This window comes from Periplaneta americana, chromosome 11 (genome assembly GCF_040183065.1).
Source record: "Periplaneta americana isolate PAMFEO1 chromosome 11, P.americana_PAMFEO1_priV1, whole genome shotgun sequence".
In the NCBI taxonomy this organism is placed as follows: domain Eukaryota; kingdom Metazoa; phylum Arthropoda; class Insecta; order Blattodea; family Blattidae; genus Periplaneta; species Periplaneta americana.
This window is the reverse complement of record NC_091127.1, coordinates 26,883,442-26,905,130: the sequence shown is the minus strand read 5'-3', so window position 1 is coordinate 26,905,130 and position 21,689 is coordinate 26,883,442. Positions and strand designations below refer to the sequence as shown.

The following is a 21,689-nucleotide window of genomic DNA, read 5'->3' as shown; positions in this document are numbered from 1 at the left end:
TGTCTTATGGGGTTATCTGAAAGTAAAGGTGTACGAAGTGAAGGTTCGTAATCTGCAACATCTACTAACACGGATCGAGGAAGTGTCGTTAAACCACCGCTGATATGTTACACCACATTCTCAATAGCATTAAGCTTCGCCATCAGACGTGTTATGAACTTGGAGGCGCTCATATCGAGCACATACTATAATTTACCATATGATGCGGGACTTGTCGGACACCTTGTACATATAACTTCTTCCTTTCATCTTTTGCTTCGGGATTTCTTTTAGTTTGCAGAGATTTGAAGTTTTACCTCTTATGACTTCGTTTCGTAATATGTAATATTCAGAATACTCTTTAGAATCGTAATGATTAATTGTGGAAGTGAGCTATTGTCCTCCGCTAGTACCTACTAAAATGTTTATTATTATTTATTAAATCGATTATCTAACGAATACAAAATAATGCTCCTCTTAAAATATTATGTAAAGCCGGTAATGAATTATGTGAATTACTATCATTACCCCAGTGACAAGTTTCTTAACTTAAGTAATTTCGCAGCTAAGATGCTGGTAATTTTTAGATGCACTTATTTTTCTAAAATAAGCCAGATTAAAAATACTGCGTATGCACGTCTAACAGACGATCATCTTGTATCTGCTTTACGTTTATGTAGTAATGATATTGATCCTAATACTGGGTGTCCCATTTATCTTGTGCACCTATTATAATTTTTTTGTTTGGATAGGTATTGGAATTTTTGTTTTTGAGAGTTAAGTTAGAACGAGGGGCTAACATGAGAGTAGAGATTTGGTGCATGTGACTACATTATGGTACAAGATACGCGTGACGTCATCAATTTTTCAAATAGCACTACATTCTTCAATCGTGTTACATTGATTACACACATTAAGACGAGTTCAAAAATGTATCACAATGTCACCTTCCCAATCAATAACAACAGCAAAATGAATGCCATCAGAATGTGCCCGTTTGTTGTGGTGCCCCCTTCATCTTGTGCATTAACTTACACAAAACGAAAGACAACTGACGTCCGTACACGTCGTGTGTTGTGTGGTTGCTGTCTTAACATGTAAACAAACCACAACTGCCGACGCCACAATCCACGTACAGTGGCCTGCACGTTCTCCGGACCTGTCGCCACTCGAATTCTTCCTGTGGGGAACTGTAAAGGACTGTGTACCAGAACATTCTGACAACACCAGACGACATGCAGCAACGCATTCGACAGGCTTGTGTGTCGGGTTTTGAAGAAAGCACTTTCACAATGCAATGCGAACTTGCGAAGAGACAGTATTCGCTAAGACCATTCAGTATTGAGAACCGAATACGGACTACCTTAATCTTCAATTTAAGTGAAAAAAAAATTGTTCATACTTCCCAGCTAACATGTCAGTAATGTCTGCAACACATGTTATTTCGTTCAGTTCTGAGAACATTTCCTGAATGTTGAAAGATTTCTGAAAAAATCCCGATCATTAAAAAATAAGTGGCTTGGTCATTGACGTTTGCTGCACAGTTGTTATTTAGTTAGATTTTACTTACTTACTGGCTTTTAAGGAACCCGGAGGTTCATTGCCGCTCTCACATAAGCCCGCCATTGGTCCCTATCCTGAGCAAGATTAATCCATTCTCTATCATCATATCCCACCTCACTCAAATCAATTTTAATATTACCCTCCCATCTACGTCTCGGTCTCCCTAAAGGTCTTTTTCCCCTCCGGCCTCCCAACTAACACTCTATACGCATTTCTGGATTCGCCCATACGTGCTACATGCCCTGCCCATCTCAGACGTCTGGATTTAACGTTCCTAATTATGTCGGGTGAAGAATACAATGCGTGCAGTTCTGTGTTGTGTAACTTTCTCCATTCTCCTGTAACTTCATCCCTCTTAGCCCCAAATATTTTCCTAAGCACCTTATTCTCAAACACCCTTAACCTATGTTCCTCTCTCAAAGTGAGAGTCCAAGTTTCACAACCATAAAGAACAACCGGTAATGTAACTGTTTTATAAATTCTAACTTTCAGATTTTTTGACAGCAGACTGGATGATAAAAGCTTCTCAACCGAATAATAACAGGCATTTCCCATATTTATTCTGTGTTTAATTTCCTCCCGAGTATCATTTATATTTTTTACCGTTGCTCAAAGATACTTGAACTTCACCTCTTCAAAAGATGAATTTCCAACCCTTATACTTCCGTTTCGTACAATATTCTGGTCACGAGACATAATCATATACTTTGTCTTTTCGGGATTTACTTCCAAACCTATCTCTTTACTTGCTTCCAGTAAAATTCCCGTGTTTTCCCTAATCGTTTGTGAATTTTCTCCTAACATATTCACGTCATCCTCATAGACAAGCAGCTGATGTAACCCGTTCAATTCCAAACCCTCTCTGTTATCCTGGACTTTCCTAATGGCAAACTCTAGAGCAAAGTTAAAAATTAAAGGTGATAGTGCATCTCCTTGCTTTAGCCCACAGTGAATTGGAAACGCGTCTGACAGAAACTGACCTATACGAACTCTGCTATACATTTCACTGAGACACATTTTAATTAATCGAACTTTTAGTTAGATTTTAGAATTTATAGACGATCTGGATCTGCTCTTTTCGGCACAACCACGAAAATAATTCTCCTAAGAATATTTCCACTATACAATTTTTAATCGTGGAAAATTCTTATAAAAGTAACATGACAAATTCTAGGAGAATATCTCGCGGCCCGGTATAATTGATATCAGGGCACAGCGGTTGAGAAACACTGCTACAGAGCGCTCAGTGTTTGGAAAATACCGTTGGATATATAGACGTCTTCTTAGCAGACATATCCCCTCTTTGTAATATAACTTAAATAAGTTATTTAGGTATTTTCTAATGTATATGAAATATAAGCCTATTTTTACATGTCTTAATGTCACTTAATCCACTTATGGACGAAAGAACTATGGCGTTGGCAGCGACCGTGACCTTCATAAAGTTATCTAAATAAAACTAGGAATGCAGCACCCAATTATGCAACACAGATATAACTTTTAAAAACTTATACAGGTCATTCATATTTATGTAACAAACTAAACATGGTAGCAGTTAACATTCACACAATACATTCTTTTCGTTTGCCAGCTTAGCTTACCTAAAACGCCGACATAAAACAACTTCAAACAGCCATGTAATTCTGATGGATAACACGTGGTGCGCATTAAGCCAGCAGAGATAATCGACTACTTCCCAATTTGCACTCCAGCGCTAAAAGACTTGAACATGACGGCAAACATTAAATACAAACGGTGGGTCGCGTGTGCAGAATTTATATCAAGCTTAATGGCTTCGTGCAGAACTTAGGTTTATTAAATTTATTTTTTAACTTGGATTACTGTACTTAAATATTATCAGCAGATAATGATTATTATGAGTTTTATACAGAGTGAACCGTAAGTAATGTGATTAATTTCAAGGCCTAATAACCATTGTTACCATAACAGATATATTCTGTAGGACCAAAAATAAATCTTTACGTAGATCCTTCGCCCAACAGTGCATAATATTATGGAATTCCGGCCACCACGTCACTCAATTGAGTGCGCTCCTTGTATAATGGCAGTTGACTTAATATATATCAATATATATTTCGAACTTGGAGTCAGGCCACAAAGGGAAAAACACTAAAGTGGGATTCGTTCCGGTGCTGTGGATTGAACTTTGGCGTAGCTCAGTGGTTAGAGCGCTTGGTACGTAGAACCAAGGACCCGGGTTCGATCCCCGGCGCCGGAGCGAATTTTCTCCTCTAGTGACCTATAAACTTCAGCTTTTCGTTCATATATTTCATTCAGAGGCTGAAGACACTTCAGCGGTACAATATTGCTCCAAGTATTAGCGTGATTGGTCAATAAACTTTAGTTTTTCGTCTGTATATTTTATTCAGAGACTGAAATCACTTCAGCGGTACAATAGTGCTCCAAGTATTAGCGTCACTGGTCAATAAACTTTAGTTTTTCGTCAATATATTTTATTCAGAGACTGAAATCACTTCAGCGGTACAATAGTGCTCCAAGTATTTGCGTCACTGGTCAATAAACTTTAGTTATTCGTTCATATATTTCATTCAGAGACTGAAATCACTTCAACGGTACAACAGTGCTCCAAGTATTAGCGTCACTGGTCAATAAACTTTAGTTTTTCGTTGATATATTTCATTCAGAGGCTGAAGACACTTCAGCGGTACAATAGTGCTCCAAGTATTAGCGTGATTGGTCAATAAACTTTAGTTTTTCATCTGTATATTTTATTCAGAGACTGAAATCACTTCAGCGGCACAATAGTGCTCCAAGTATTAGCGTCACTGGTCAATAAACTTTAGTTTTTCGTCTATATATTTTATTCAGAGACTGAAATCACTTCAGCGGTACAATAGTGCTCCAAGTATTTGCGTCACTGGTCAATAAACTTTAGTTATTCGTTCATATATTTCATTCAGAGGCTGAAATCACTTCAGCGGTACAACAGTGCTCCAAGTATTAGCGTCACTGGTCAATAAACTTTAGTTTTTCGTTCATATATTTCATTCAGAGACTGAACTCATTTCAACGGTACAATAGTGCTCCAAGTATTAGCGTCACTGGTCAATAAACTTTAGTTCTTCGTTCATATATTTCATTCAGAGGCTGAAATCACTTCAGCGGTACAATAGTGCTCCAAGTATTAACGTAGCTGGTCAATAAACCTTAGTTTTTCGTTCATATATTTCATTCAGAGGCTGAAATCACTTCAGCGGTACAATAGTGCTCCAAGTATTAGCGTCACTGGTCAATAAACTTTAGTTTTTCGTTGATATATTTCATTCAAAGATTGAAATCACTTCAGCGGTACAATAGTGCTCCAAGTATTAGCGTCACTGGTCAATAAACTCTAGTTCTTCGTTGATACATTTCATTCAAAGACTGAAATCACTTCAGCGGTACAATAGTGCTCCAAGTATTAGCGTCACTGGTCAATAAACTTTAGTTTTTCGTTGATATATTTCATTCAAAGACTGAAATCACTTCAGCGGTACAATAGTGCTCCAAGTATTAGCGTCACTGGTCAATAAACTTTAGTTTTTCGTTGATACATTTCATTCAAAGACTGAAATCACTTCAGCGGTACAATAGTGCTCCAAGTATTAGCGTCACTGATCAATAAACTTTAGTTTTTCGTTGATATATTTCATTCAAAGACTGAAATCACTTCAGCGGTACAATAGTGCTCCAAGTATTTGCGTCACTGGTCAATAAACTTTAGTTTTTCGTTGATATATTTCATTCAAAGACTGAAATCACTTCAGCGGTACAATAGTGCTCCAAGTATTAGCGTCACTGGTCAATAAACTTTAGTTTTTCGTTGATATATTTCATTCAAAGATTGAAATCACTTCAGCGGTACAATAGTGCTCCAAGTATTAGCGTGACTTGTCAATAAACTTTAGTTTTTCGTGTATATATTTTATTCAGAGACAACTCACTTCAACGGTACAATAGTGTTCCAAGTATTAGCGTCACTGGTCAATAAACTTTAGTTTTTCGTGCATATATTTTATTCAGAGACAACTCACTTCAACGGTACAATAGTGTTCCAAGTATTAGCGTCACTGGTCAATAAACTTTAGTTTTTCGTGTATATATTTTATTCAGAGACAACTCACTTCAACGGTACAATAGTGTTCCAAGTATTAGCGTCACTGGTCAATAAACTTTAGTTTTTCGTGTATATATTTTATTCAGAGACAACTCACTTCAACGGTACAATAGTGTTCCAAGTATTAGCGTCACTGGTCAATAAACTATATGTTTTATTCAGAATCTGAACTCACTTCAGCGGTACAATAGTGCTCCAAGTATTAGCGTCACTTGTCAGTATTATTTTTTGGAATACAAGTCATGAATAAATCATGGCTGATCATGCTTTGTTCATGAAATCGGTCGATCAGCGTCCATAAACAGTAGCATGTTCCGCGACACCACCAATAATACGAGGTGAGACAATTTCAGTTCTTTTTTTCATCTGAAAATCAGCATCAGTAAAACTGTAAACATGGAAATTATTCTTCCGAGTGTAGTTAAGGCCATTGTTTTAGTCATGTCATGGTGGGTGAACTAGTTTTTTGTAATTAGGCCTACATGTAAAATTTGGTTAAAATAGGTTGGTATTTTTTATATACGTTTCTGTATACTGTACACTGTAGGCCTACTGTAATTGTTTTTTTTCTTTTGTTGTAAGTGCATTTTAATGTTTTTTTACTTGGTTATTTAACGAAACTGTATCAACTACGAGGTTATTTAGCGTCGATGGGATTGGTGTTCGCGAGATGGTATTTGGCGAAATGAGGCCGAGGATTCGCCATAGATTACCTGATATTTGCCTTACGGGTGGGGAAAACCTCGGAAAAACCCAACCAGGTAATCAGCCCATTCGGGAATCGAACCCGCGCCCGAACGCAACTCCGGATCGGTAGGTAAGCGCCTTAGCCGACAGAGCTACGCCGGTGGCTTTTTTAATGTTTTCTCTTATTTTACACATAATTATTTAATATATTCCTACGCATATTAATGAGTAATATCAATTTTGCAGCTTAATTTTGACTTCCGAATCTTAAATGTCCTAAGGAATAGGACACCTACAAACGTTTTTGTGTCCGGCTTTTGTCCTGTTCTTCACTGGTAACCCTAGTAATTACCAATTACCATCCCTCTAGGTCCACACTTGTGGAGTAACGGTCAGTGCGTCTGGCCGCGAAACCAGGTGGCCCGGGTTCGAATCCCGGTTGGGGCAAGTTACCTGGTTGAGGTTTTTTCCGGGGTTTTCCTTCAACCCAATACGAGCAAATGCTGGGTAACTTTCGGTGCTGGACCCCGGACTCATTTCACCGGCATTATCACCTTCATTTCATTCAGACGCTAAATAACCTAGATGTTGATACAGCGTCGTAAAAAATAACCCAATAAAAAAACCATTTAGCATTTCTTTAACCTCACCTTTCACAAGTGTGTCCAACGCTATTCTTAATTTTTAAATATCTCTACTCATTAAGAGAGAACCATTTTTTACCCAAGCATTTATTACGTTAAATGTTAGTTGTGATCCGTCATTAGGTTGACATGACGTAAAGAGGTAGAACTCAACAGCTTGAGAGTTGAATACTGCCATCTGTCCTACTACTACCACCTCGTGGGTGCCTATCCTGCATCGGAGTGTGATGCGTGAAATCGCAACAATTTTGTTTTAAAATAATAATGCTCGGATTCTACATGCAATACGATCGATACTAAGTGACGCTCGTGGAAATCATTTTAATATTGTGAGCGATGCTTTAGATCCGCGTTTTTCGACCTTTTTCAACATGTGGTACACTACAGTTGTGTCTACACCTGTGGAGTAACGGTCAGCGCGTCTGGCTGCGAAACCAGGTGGCCCGGGTTCGAATCCCGGTCGGGGCAAGTTACCTGGTTGAGGTTTTTTTCCGGGGTTTTCCCTCAACCCAATACGAGCAAATGCTGGGTAACTTTCGGTGCTGGACCCCGGACTCATTTCACCGGCATTATCACCTTTATATCATTCAGACGCCAAATAACCTAGATGTTGATACAGCGTCGTAAATTAACCCAATAAAATAAAAAATAAACTACAGTTGTAATTTAAAATCCCGCGGCTCACTTATATAACTTTAATTCTAAACCATTGGTTCCTAACTAGGAAGAAATATTTTCATAAAACCATCTAAACTACGAGCACTCATACAAGACAAACAGGGCATACTGACAAAGAACAAACTTCCGTTATAGGATTCGAACCCAAGGTAGTGGCTTCCACCAATAAATCCTTCAGATGCGAACACATGTTGTTATTTGCGTATCACAATATTTCATGGTACAGTATCATACTCGTAGTATACGGCAGTGATGATTTCATATTTTCCCCGAGAGAAGACGTACAGGGTGTCTACTCAAATCGTTCATAAATTGTTTTAGGCATCACGCACAACACGACTAGAGGTAGACACTTTTCGTCGTCGAAATTCTCTAACTCGCAGCGCTCGTATTTTAGTTTTAATAATGATTGATAACAGCTAAAATAATAAATAAATATAAACGGGTTGACTGATTAATAGAGCCCGGATGTTGTTTTTGCCTATTTTAGTTTACGTTGCCTATTTTAAGGTTAAATGCCCTTTTTTTTTTAGTTTTTATGTCGTTATTGCACATTTTCTATATTTTATGCATTTAAAATAAACCGCACATAAATTATATAAAAAAACTGTTGTACAAATTAAAAATATATATTCACCTCACAAAAATATTTGCTAGCACCAAGAAGTCGTAAACTTTTCTCCCCTACCGATTCCATCCTTTATGTCACTTAATAAAGATGTTTGAACATATAACCCTCGGTGCTCAGGTCACTTCGGGGTTTACCAGCGAAAGCAAGGGGATGAAGGAAGTATTAAAAGCAAGTCTCCAGGTCCCGTTACTGTTGTCGCTTGCACGCACAAGTCACGCGTACTTTGAAGTCTCTAATCCCTTCTCACACCCCTCTTTTATAGACAATACACAGTCGGTTTTTCCCGATCTTTGAAAGAAAGTAGAGACAGTCCTTCTGAAATAAGTTGTTTTAAGTTTGCTCCAATCGCTTCAGTAGAAGTAGAAAGATCTTTTTCCACCATGAAAAACGCGCTCTCTGACAGGCGGCTCACTATGACAGTTGACAACTTAAAAAAAGTATCTTGTTGTGACATGCAACCAAGGAAAGTGAGTACCGAGTGGGATAGTTTATTAAGTATGTCTATTTTTTTGTCTGTTTCCTTGAATAATAAATGCCTATTTTTACTATTTTAATGCCTATATGCCTGCCTATTTTAACTAAAATAAATGCCTAAACATTCGGGCTCTGCTGATTAATATATTGATTCATACTATGCGTTTGAGGAAAGAAACGTTAATTTCTAATACGCGACTTTCTGGAAATAGCTAGTTCATGACTCTCAACTGGAGTAATGGGTTCTGTGATTATTTCGACTGCCTCTGAGGATTCGATCCCCGGTTCTTCTTTTCGTACTCTTTAACCCTTCTGTAGTCGCGTGACACCTTCTTAGATATAACTTACTTACGTATTAAGAAATTACACGAGAAGAGCAAATGACTCGATAAAACACTATCTAATGAAAATGCGATTATAAGAATCTTGAAAAGCCGAAAGAAAATAAATAATTACTATAACAGATGACTGCACGTGTTTAACACGAAATTATCACACAAAAAATAAAATTCGTAACATTCACGTGGCGATGTCAGTGGAAGTTACACACGCCCGATTCCGCCTGCGAAACCATTAAATACCTCCCACATGCCTGGACTGATCTTTGAGTTGCCTAAACAAAAATAAACGGCTAAAATCAGACATCTTGCATAATGCGCCAACAGGCTATAGAATATTTATCTAACATTTAGGCTTCATCATTATTACTACTTCCACCATGCATCCATACCAGATGGATAATTCGTTTCACTAGAAATATTTCATTATAGTTTGAAAGTAAAGTAAAACACCGCTAACATGTATAGGTTATGTTAATACGGCTTGAACGTAGAGTTCCTTTGTCTGTGGAGAGAATTGTTGCTTAATTCATTTGTAGATCTAAATGAACGAAAAATGGGGATATCTACGGTAACTTTTAATTTAACTTTCTTTTAGATAAACTTTTCATGATAGCTCAAAAAGTAAATTCAAATACTCGTAGCTTATATCCATATGAAATTGCTGGGGGGAAATCTCCCGAATCGTTAACTGTAGGCATTATTGCGAATTGCATCAAACGTTGGTTGCCATATGGGAATAACACATCCGTATTTGACGAACACAGCAAGAAAATGGAGAAGTGTGGAAGTGCATTCGCTCAGAAAATGCACGGTAAAATATGACGCATGTAGTCGTAACCGTATAAGCAGAAAATATCACCACGGATTTTGTCACTTGCACGCTAAAGATTGATGTATGTATGCAGATACGTTATAACAAATATGTACGTAGCTTCGCCTGTTGCCTACATCAAGGTTTGCCCACAATAAGCAAGTGTTGTAAAACTCAACTTTTCGCTCAGTTAAGGCTCAATTTCCACACAAATACAGCACGGAATTGTATGGGATAAAAAATGGATTCATGTCACAAAGAACATTTTCCGATCTCACCTTTTCCTGCTACTAACAATTTCACTATGAAGAAAAATAGTTGTAGTCACTCTTCTGAATCACATTAGTCAAAAAAGGATAACGGCAAACCTTTCTTAAAATTTCTGACTGAATCGTTGAAGTAGGGCAATATCTCCTTGCAATAATTACTATATAATCTTAAGCTTAATGTCACAGTCGATCTTACGCTCGTTACGTAAACAAATGGTGCCTCCTATCTCAGTTTATGATGGTTTAAGACTGTTATCAGACACATGACTGATCTCACCAGCCGTCTCCAAAGGACAAACGACACAACTAGTGTATGTGTCAGTCCAGATATATTACAGAAAGTCCAAACTACAGAACTCAAGTCAAATGATTTTATGCCCTAGCATTATAAACAGGTTGTTACTACATCCAATATCGTTTGTAATCGACATATTATAGCACGCGTACCAATAAAAGCAATGACGTAATACCGGGACGCTTGCTATCTTGCTTACCGCTTCTACGCGCGATGTAACAAGAAATGAAATGCAGGACAAGAGATCGTATCATTTATTTCCAACCTTTAACAATTTTTATCACTTTTGTAATATAACACTAAACAGTTCTGTGGACTATATTAACATAAAGGAACATCCGTACATAATCTGCAAGGTCATCCATTTCTCTTTATTCAATGTCAATTGACAGGAGCAACTAATCGATACAAACATATGAAGACTCTGGCAGCTATGGACCCGAATTTCTTTCTTAATCTATAATGCTAAATTGTCATAAAGTGTTGTATCCAACTCGTGGATCTTATTATAACACTCGTGAAAATTGTCGCACTCACTATCGTTAGTGCGACAAACATTCATCCATGTCATAATCATCAAGATTGTCCACTTGTTGCATAAATAACTATTCCGTTTTCATATCCCATTTGAGCACACGCTAGATGCATAGTCTACTACAGTGAAACCTCTCTAACCTGGACATTATGGTTATATAAAAAATTGTCCAACCTGACGGGGTGTCCAATAGAGACCGGCATATCAGACAAGACTCACGCCCGTACCTGCTTGCCGTCAGGCTTGGGTTCCGGTGACTCTACAAAGCATGTTAACTTTTAGCCTGAACCCATTGAGCCCGGGTTTTATAGGCTCAGTCCAGGCGGGACCCAAGAAAGCCTGCCTGTTTGTTCGTATTATAAGGCAGAGTGACTTGCATTCACGGAAGCAGTCTGCGCTGGTTAAGATGAAACAGTACTAGTTTGAAACCTAAGTTCGTTGGCTATTTAGTCACTTCAAAAAATCTTTATCTTATGGTCCAACACGGCAAATATTTCTTGATTAAAGAAACACAGTTTTACGATTTATTGCGCTACAGGATAGATTTTTTTTATGTATGAAGCTGGAAGTTTGAATGGTTTGCATTAAATTTAAATTACTACTATGAAAAGGAAAGTGCAAGTAATTTACAATAACTGTTGGCATTTAATGGATATTATGTTGACGAGAAAGAGAAGAGAAGAGAAGAGAAGAGAAGAGAAGAGAAGAGAAGGAAATATGTTGAAAAGATATTGGTAACAATTATTATGAATATCAACAACTATTATAGAAAAATATTTCATTTTAACTTTTTCCTTATCAACAATTAAAAGCCTCAATCTGTAAAATGTATAGTTTTTCGTTCTTCAGAATATTGATTTGTTATTTAACTTCTTTTTATTAATGAATCTGAAAGTTTGAATGGTTTGCATTAAATTTATATTACTACGATGAAAAGGAAAGTGCAAGTAATTTATAATAACTCTTGGCATTTAATGGATATTATGTTGACGAGAAACAGTTTTCTTTGTCTTTATTAACGGTACGTTTCAGAAGACAACAAATTAAGTTTTCAGTAGTTTGCCTATATCTGTAGGCTTCTTGTCAGGTTTGAATGACTTGGTTCATATTTATCATGCATCAGAAAGCAGCAGTCTAGCGCAGGTCGGCAGAACCCAACAATCCTTTCGGGTCACTCTTAGGACCGTTTGGTAGTCACGTGCAACCACACTGCCTGCCTGCTTGAGAGGGAAGGTTGCAGGCGGGCGAACGATACGAAGCGTAAGCCCGCTCACGGACGTAAACAGTCATGGGCAAGCCTGATCGAAAGTTTGCCGGTCTCTAGTGTCCAAGGAGGTAGAGGGAAGTAGAATATTTTAGCATGCAATGGAAAGGACATTACTATACATAATGTTAAGAAACTACTGTATTCAAACACTGCCATTTAGTTCGCCAATAATAGTTTTGAAACTCTTTTTTCTTTCCCCACTATAATTGTTCCCATGCATTTAATATTGAGGTCCTACTGTTGCTAATGTTTGAAACTGACTCTTCTGCAATTTTCCTACAACTAACGCCATAACATAAACGAACAATAATTTCTTTCTTAGTTTCAACGTTTCGTTTCCACGAGTACATTACTCTAATCAGATTTCACGTAATTGTTTCGGTTTAGCCCTTTTGGCTCTGGTTGGCTGATTTCTTACGGTTCGCATAACCGTAAACGCAGAAGCTTCCAAGCTTCCATGTTAATGTGTTCCATTATATTACATACCGCCTAGCTTTTATGTTCACGTTACGTTTAATTTTCATTGTGGATGGGCCTTAATGGAACAGCACGTATTTCTAAGCTAAAGCTCGTACACTTCCACCCCCTCTCGTATTCTTCTCTTGCCGTAACACGTTAGACCGAAGTCCCCAGAACACTGGGGTCACGATATATGACGAGAGCAGCCGAACGCAACACACTTTCCTGCCGCATCTTACTTCGTGAGGGTGTTCGGCGAATCAATAGCACTACCGCATCATTTTTTTTCGCAATGAAATATTTGGTTCAGCTATTATTTTAACAATGATTTTCTCGTTAAAAATACATGTGCGCCGCACACATACAGAAAACGTCACTGAAAACCTTGCATTTTCGCGAAACTCTCCAAATAGATCTTTTGCAACATCAGAATGTTTTCTCTTCATGCTTTGTACAAGAAAAAGGCAAAGAAAAGAAAATCAATGCCATAAGATATTGATTACTGTTGTGTGTTTCTAATGATGTGTGAATGACATTCGACTGGGAACTGTATTGAATATGGTGGGTACCGGTATGCGGTTTTTTTCTCCAGAGGAAGAATTACGTACTCCTATCTCCACTCCTTCCTCTCATTTTCTCTACCAATTATCAGAAAAGGTGTATTTGAAATTCTAAATTTAAACGTCCCTGAGGAGCTACTAAGAAAGTAGTCTGAGCGTTCAATTAATATCCAGGATATGCGTTGGATGTATCTTTTCCCACGCATCAATACTTGTAATGTCAAGCAGCGTTGCCACATTTTCGTTGAAAAAGGTTATTCCTGGTTACAGTTATTTTTATACCAACATCAGTACGTTAATAAATTTTAAACTATAACATTCCTCTTAATTAAATTACTAACCTTTTTTGTCATCAGTAGCTTTTACTCCACGTGGAGTAAATATTCATTCATTTAGTGTTCTGCCCAAGGGCAGGTCTTTCACTGCAAACCCAGCATTCTCCAATCTTCCCTATTTTCTGCCTTCCTCTTTGTCTCCTCATATGATCCATATATCTTAATGTCGTCTATCTTCTTCTTCTCCCATTCAGGATTCCTTCCAGTGCATCCTTCCGTAGGCAGTTTCTTCTCAGCCAATGACCCAACCAATTCCTTTTTTTCTTCCTGATCAGTTTCAGCATTATTCTTTCGTCACCCACTCTTTCCAGCGCAGGTTCGTATTCTGTCTGTCCACTTCACATGTTCCATTCTTCTCCGTATCCATATTTCAAATGCTTCTATTCGCGTCTCTTCACTTCGTCGTAATGTCCACGTTTCTGCCCCATTCAATGCCACACTCCACACAAACCACTAGTCTCTTCCTTAGTTCTTTTTCCAGAGGTCCGCAGAAGATCCTCCATTTTCTATTAAAACCTTCCTTGGCCATTGCTATCCTCCTTTTGACTTCGAGAACGTCAATTACATTGCTAGAAAGTGCTCTTTGACACCGCCTGGGTATTAAATGAACGCTCAACTGTAGCACTACAGGCTCATATGAATGACCTCAGTATGTGTGAGTTTGTTTGATACAAACCATACAGCTATAATTTAAAATCTGCACATATGTATTTTTGTGCCCACGCGTGAATTTTTACTTAAAAAAAAATTGCTCAAAATGCATAACTTTTCTCCTCAATTGATCTTTTTGTATTGCAGAAATGCGCACCGTGTGCGAAGACTGAAAATTTGTAGTCTTACAGTAATGTAAAAGTGACTTACATGTTCCAAGAATTACTTTATTACAGTTTTCTCCACTCTTTTGGTTAGCCCAGTATTCAGAGTAACAAAGGAACTTTAACAATAGCTGTTACAAATGTTTGAGGCCCCGGATCATCTGTGCCTCATCAGTCACGTCTTACTTAAGTAACAGGTAAAGAATCCCTAGATTTAAATCCTGATTATATATAACAGCTTGGCCATCCCCATGTTAAAAATGGCAACATGTGAAAGAGAACAGCCACTACGCTTTGCGTCTGAATAACAATGAACTTGCGGTAGATAGAAGAATAGCTGTACGCTACTACTCCATGCCAGCTCAGGTTTTAACATGACTTCTTTTGATGTCCCTAGATGGCAGCATAGAAATTGGTAAAAGTCTTGACAGCGCAATAGGCTGAACAATCTGTTATATGTGATCGGGGATTTAAATAAATAATTTTTTTGTGGGTAATACGAGATCTTGTCAACTTTAGTTAAGATAACCTGGAGTTCATTCACATGTCTTATGCCTAGCCGACATCATTCTGGGCATACATAAGGTGGCAATATTAAATCTCTCACAAAATACCCATTTCCTTATGAATAATTCCCCTCTTATGCAACATTGCGTTAGGGATTTTAACAGCTCCATAACTCCTCCTCCTTTCATTTGAAATATACCGTAATCTGTTAAGCAAAGACTCTTTGAATTCCAGAGCATTGTACACCAGATGTTTATCTTGCATATACTCAATGTCATTTTTAAATTTTACGCCATAAAAATCGGAACCCATTATGAAATATTTTTGAATGATGGAAAATACAACAATTTTCTGTATAATGCACAAGAGGTGGATATATAACATGATCCCATAAACTTTGATATAGTGGTCTAATGCATGGCTGAAACGGAAAGAGTGAGAAAATCTCTTAAAAACATAATATGGGATGTGGAGACAGGGAAAGGTAACCTTGTCTAGAATAAGCTATGTGTTAACAGACATGAGGATGCTTTTGACAATGGAAGGAAAATTTCTCCTCCCTGAAAAATTGCACCCTGATATACATACTGGGTCTATCGGCAACAACATGTACAGCTCTCCGCTGTTGTGCGGGAGTGTTATGTGAAAAGGTATGTTGCCTCGCTGGTGAAATTCATGCGTATTTCACCTATAGTTTGACAACTTCAAGTGAAACCCGGTAAAACACGCCAACTTCTGGAATCTCTCTCTTTCTTTCTTCTCTCTCCCTCGCTCCTCGTCATTCAGTCACCAATCACCACGTAAATATCTGAGAGGGTGTGTGTGGACATCGCGACCAATAGAAGAACCACTCTCCAGTATTACCACAATAACGGATTCTTCATTTTTGCCTCGACTGTCGGCTACGAAGGTTCCATTATGCTAGCATTGCAGGAAACTAGTCAACCTTTTAATGCTTTTGTTAGCAGGTTTCACAAACTGTGAGTGGACCTGCAAGTATAGTGCATAGTGCTCTCTCCCTTCCCCCCATGCTTTCTCACTTGCTCCTTCCCAAGACAGCCAGCGCTCACGTAGTAACTCGGTCAGGGTTTCAGTTCGATTTGTCAATCTATACCTCATTTTTCGAAATGTTGCCCCCCTGCCATGATTTTTCAGCGGCAACTTCTCCAACATGAATATTTAACTAAGGCATTGTTTGTAAATACCCCTTATTCGATTATAAACAGCGGTCAAGGCAGATATTTATGGTCAGTGGCAGACAGACGACAGTGAAAGTGACAAGACAGCAGTTGAGGCTGGTACTTATGGTCAGTGGCGGGCGGGCAGTAATTTGCTGGCACGGTTTTTCCTACACCGGTACAGCCACGAAAAATAACACGGTACCGTATTGACCCAAATATAAGCCGCACTTTTTATCCAATTTTCATGTACAAAAATCAGGGTGTGGCTTATATTCGCTACCTACACTTTCACATACTATGTGCTGTTTAAAGATGACGGTTTCCTCATTTACAACAATACAGTTAGCATCTGTAAGCTAAACTGGCAGCATTTCATGACGTTACAATGCAAACTTTTACCTGACGTTAAAATTGTATTTAATTATTGTTTCGTAAACTTGTATATTTCAGCTCAGCTTCAGTAAAAAGTTGGATACTGGTAAGAAAGTCTGTTTCATGATCATTTAGAGCGAAAAGCATCATCAAGTCAAGAATTTTGGCATAGTTACGATGCAAGCTTCAAACTTGCAGTTGTGCGTTATGCCAAAACCACAACCAACAGAGAGGCCGGAAGAAAGTGTGGATTGGACGAATCTAATGTGCGAAGTTGGGTTGCTTCAGAAGAAAAATGGAAAAAAGCAGTTTCAACGGGAAAATCAGGGGACCAAAATGTGGCAAATAGCTAGAATTCTTTCCTACGTGCAAGACAAGAGGAAAGATGGGATACCTATCTCACGAGAAATAATCCAACTTAAGAAAAGAGTGAAAGTGATGAAGTGAATACTGGCAGTGATGACAATGAATAAGACAGTAATGGTAATGTGTTAGGTGCCAGTGTGCTGTACCATACGTTAGGAAAAAATGTTTACATGTAAATACAAGAAAATAAATGTTTCTTCCCTTAATCCTGATGCAGCTTATATTCGTGCATAAATCTTTTTTTCTTTTTCCTCTTCGAATATTTAGGGTGCGGTTTATATTCAGGGGCGGCTTATTTTCGGGCCAGTACGGTATATATGAACCTTGCCCATTGTAAAGTGGTTAGCCTCTCTGTCTTCCACTGTGGGACCTGGGTTCGATCCCTTTGTGTGTCATGAAGGAATCTGTGGTGAACAAAGCGGGCATGAAGTGTGTTATCATCGTACTTAATTGTGACAGTTAACTGCATAACTCTCTCTCCTGACACATAACTGACACTTCAGGCAACCACCTCAGTTTAATACAAATATAATTATTATCTCAGTTCACGAAAATTCTGAAATAAGTCAGGTCCCCAAACTTATGACTACCGGGTACTGTTTTATACATTATAGTTAAATTATTGTTCTCGTAAAGTTGTGTCAGATGGTTATTTTCCTGCTAAATTCACAATTTATTCCATATCATTGTCTACTACATTTCTTCACCTACCACATTGTAATTCTCAAGGAAAATACAGTAGAACCTCTATTATCTGTGGTAATGAAGGGGATAGGCTGAATGGTTAATTGAAAAAATCGGATAATCCATACCATAAATTTTTTTCGTAAGTTTAGTAAATAATACTTAACACTTTGGTAATTTCCTCTATGGCCTTTGTATTTAACACGCTAGGTAGTGGATCACAAGTTCACTAATTTAAGTCTCATTGTCAACGACTGGTTTTTAAGAGGCAAGGAAACTCCTTGTAATAGTTGCCAGTGGAAAGATATGAATAGTGGATACTTTATACACTCCAAACTTACATCCTGTTGCGAGATGAGCCACAGTTTCTCTTTCCCCAAACCACTCAATTATTTCCATTTTTTTCCCCGATACTTAGTACAACAAGATTTCTTTTGACATCTGTAGAAGACATTTTATACAGAAGTTATACAGTACCACAATTCGAACAGCAGACCATACTGTATAAGAAACAAGGCTTGTAATAACACACTCTAGAAAAAAATAATATCCTAATACAATGTACAGTACTTCATACATTTCTGTAGCAAAAACGCGATAGAAAGACGGATGGATAATCCACCAATCGGTTAATAGGGTGATGGATAATCGGAGTTCTACTGTATAAAAGGAAGATTATGAAACAAAAAAGTCATGATGCACAGTTTTAAGATTGTGGTTATCAAAACGAAATACTTCGAGTTTTCAATATTAAACAAAAACTGTACTAAATAACGAGCTTTAAAACAAGTTTAATTACTTGGGATACACTGCACTGCACAAAACTGAAGTTCTAAATTAGATACATTTCAAAGTACTTTAAGAAACTAGTGCTCAGGATGTAAAAAGTAAGTCATTATCCTTATGTTCGAAATATAATATGTGTATATGACCGCAAAGAAATACAAACCACAGAAGTTACATATTTAAGAAGAGTGAAGGAACACATGAAACAAGAAATGAATACTAGACAAGAACTAGACTTTTATTCCTGAAATTAATAAAAATAAATGCAGGAACAAATGGAAGAATTACATACACAGAATGACAAAAATCCTTATTCCACTAAGCTTATAAATATCAAAGGAAAAGGAACACAGGCTAATCAATGGGACTATTCTATACCACAGTGGTGATTGAAATAATAACAGCAGTGATGATGATGATGAAAAAGCAATGGTGATATTTTGTGTTAAGTGGAGATGATGGCGAGATAAGGACTTAAAATCTATTTTCGTAATGTAACACTTCCTTCCTTTAAACTGCATATAACACATGATTTTCGTATGTTAGGAATAATTTCCAGTGGTAAGTGCGATGTATTTAAAATTATCAGTACAATGAACTAAAAGTTTTGCAGTTTTAAAGCTGATATTTTAAAATCATTTCCTTACGAGTAATCCTTCAAAGTACCCCAGATTGTCACAGTTGCTAATTCTATTAGATTAATTCCATAAAATCAGCATTATCACCCAGGATCATCAGGTAAAATTTGTCAAAATATGCAATTTGTATACATTATTTAAAGGTATGTAGTATTCTAAAACAGTTAACTACTAACATAAGTTAAAAGATTTTACTCACCTATTACAATTTACTTTTAAACAAGGATACCGGTATTCACTTACAAAGGAAACTGAGATAAATAACTTGATTTCCTTTAATCAAGAAGGGCTATAAATATCCACAAGCACAAAATGAAATTACAAGTGGTAAACTGCACTAATAAATACTGTTTCACTCATTAATATGTTTATAAATGTGTTATGCTACGAGTTTATCTTCAATGGTCAGCCAACATTCTCTTGCTCTGGCAATTGTTGTATCTTAGCACTACACAAGACCTCTGACATCAAAAGCAGATAAATATTATTTATCTTGATACACTTAGCTTGAAGGCTATCAAATAAAACAAGAAAAGAAATACACTATTTCAGTCTGCAATGTAAAATAAAGTCAGACTATAAATGGAAATACAGAAATATGTGTTTAAAAACCGGTGAATTATGAACTAATCAGTGGCACAGCATGGCATTTTACAAACTGTAACACCCATCGTAAGTCTGGGAGGGGGGCAACTAGTTTGTCCTCAATCTGAAATTCTTTGATTAAATTGAAAATGTGGCAAGTCAAGGAAATAGTATTGCTTACATCAGTAAGCCTTACAAACCTTTCTTAGTTTTGATTTTCATGTTAAATCTATAGCCTCGTCTACAATTATAGATATCTACGTATTACTCTGTGAAGAGATTTATTAAATCTACATACTTAGACTTCAACAAACAAAATTTGATAACACAATCCCAAGGGAAAAAATGGAACTCTCTGCATCAAAATCCACAGTTAATTCCCGATTTACCACGAAAATCGTCTGTAGCTGCATTTAGATTGGCAACAGGCCATGATTGTTTGGCCAAACACCTGCATAGAATTGGAATATATCAGTCCCCTAACTGCCCATTGTGCAACTCAAACCAAGAAATGGATTCCGAACACCTCAAAATCTGTGCTTCAGTGGCTGGCCATGATAATATCTTTGAAAAATATTGGAGTGCAAGAGGTCAAATGACTTTATTGTCAAACGCCTGGCATTAGAAAACAACAACAATTATAGATACAAATGATGCTTCTTTGTCCTCGTTTGAGTTTATTGAATAAGATGGTTGATGCATAATCAATTAAATCTACTGGATATTAAGAGATGTGCCAACAAATGCTGTAGATGTTTCCAAATGGTTTCTTAATTTCAAGTTATATCTGTGATAAAGTAATTCAATCACCTTTAAGCAGCTATGTATCTGTTTGATTTAATATTTTCTTCATGCATATCCATACTAATTTTGAAAGCCGAGCTTAGAGACTTCAGTTCTAGTGTTTCCGAACTTGTGTAATGCGATTTTGCAGTTAGTTAACATGGTCTACACATGCCGTTTTTTTCAGCACATGAAAACTATTCACTTCACCAACCCCTTTGTTGTCTTAACATTTCTCTCCATTAAAAATAGAAAGCAGGATCAACAATACAAAGAACGTCACTTTTTACGGCCACATAGCCATTTATCATTTTCATACCATTCTTTATTAAAATATTGGTTGGTTGGCTTGTGTCTAATGTGGAATTGCGTCTAGCAACGAAACCATTAGCAATGTAGCTTTCCAATATTTGCATATGATATTTGCTTCTGTTGTGAGGACTCTGGAGGATAAAAGGTGTTGATCGTCCATGACAGCAATAGGTAGTTTTTTTAGTAGGTTATTTTACGACGCTTTATCAACAGCGTAGGTTATTTAGCGTCTGAATGAGATGAAGGTGATAATGCCGGTGAAATGAGTCCAGGGTACAGCACCGAAAGTTACCCAGCATTTGCTCATATTTGGTTGAGGAAAAATCCCGGAAAAAACCTCAACCAGGTAACTTGCCCCGACCGGGAATCGAACCCGGGCAACCTGGTTTCGCGGCCAGACGCGCTGACCATTACTCCACAGGTAGTTTGGAGAGTTGATACTATGTAGTCAATGTAAATGTTTTGCCAGGTAATCATATCCGCTCAGGAGTCAGAAAGTTGGTCAGTGCATTTTTCCGTTTATTATTAAAATGCCGTACTTTGGTTTTTGACTTAATGTGTTGGTTTACCTCTGCCAACTATTCCTTTCTTTTTAGCTAAACTTCGACTGGAAGAAGAATGACTCAATAAATCTTCTATAATACAATCCTCAGTCTTCCACCATGATGTTTTAGTTCGTGTAACATGTAACAATCACAATAATACACCGTGTTCCGCTTATAAGTATAATAAAAGAAATAGTTATAATTCCATAACAATGCATGCAAATGGGTTAAGATTGGTACCACTGTAAAGAGGAAATTGGGAAGTTTTAATCCATTGTTGTTACTTATTTTTAGAAGACTCACGCATGCGCAGATCATTAAATAAGAGAATTCGTATCGTATCTTTAGTCAGTCAGCATGTGGATGCCACAGCAGAAAGCCTTTTGTGTGCTGTCATTAGCAGAACATAGATCCATAATTCGTGTACAGCGCTTGTTTCGCCATCAGTA

The 21,689-nt window shown here is 37.4% G+C and overlaps 2 protein-coding genes across 6 annotated transcripts in view; one reads left to right on the top strand and one right to left on the bottom strand.

The window, feature by feature from the left end:
• The window catches only part of mRpL47 (mitochondrial ribosomal protein L47), a 116,035-nt gene that overhangs the window by 36,770 nt on the left and 57,576 nt on the right, over window positions 1-21,689 (top strand). The gene's annotated exons all lie outside the window — the stretch shown is intronic.
• LOC138708891 (triokinase/FMN cyclase-like) overlaps window positions 1-21,689 on the bottom strand; it is a 98,491-nt gene that overhangs the window by 30,644 nt on the left and 46,158 nt on the right. Inside the window, exon 1 of one of the 5 annotated variants that reach the window (XM_069839188.1) lies at window positions 19,215-21,369. The exons of 3 other annotated variants lie outside the window; for them this stretch is intronic. The gene's annotated coding sequence lies outside the window, so the exon portion shown is untranslated. Of the gene's footprint in view, window positions 1-3,143; window positions 3,290-19,214; window positions 21,370-21,689 lie in introns of those variants that run through there. One more of the 5 variants, XM_069839187.1, reaches the window with a different exon arrangement.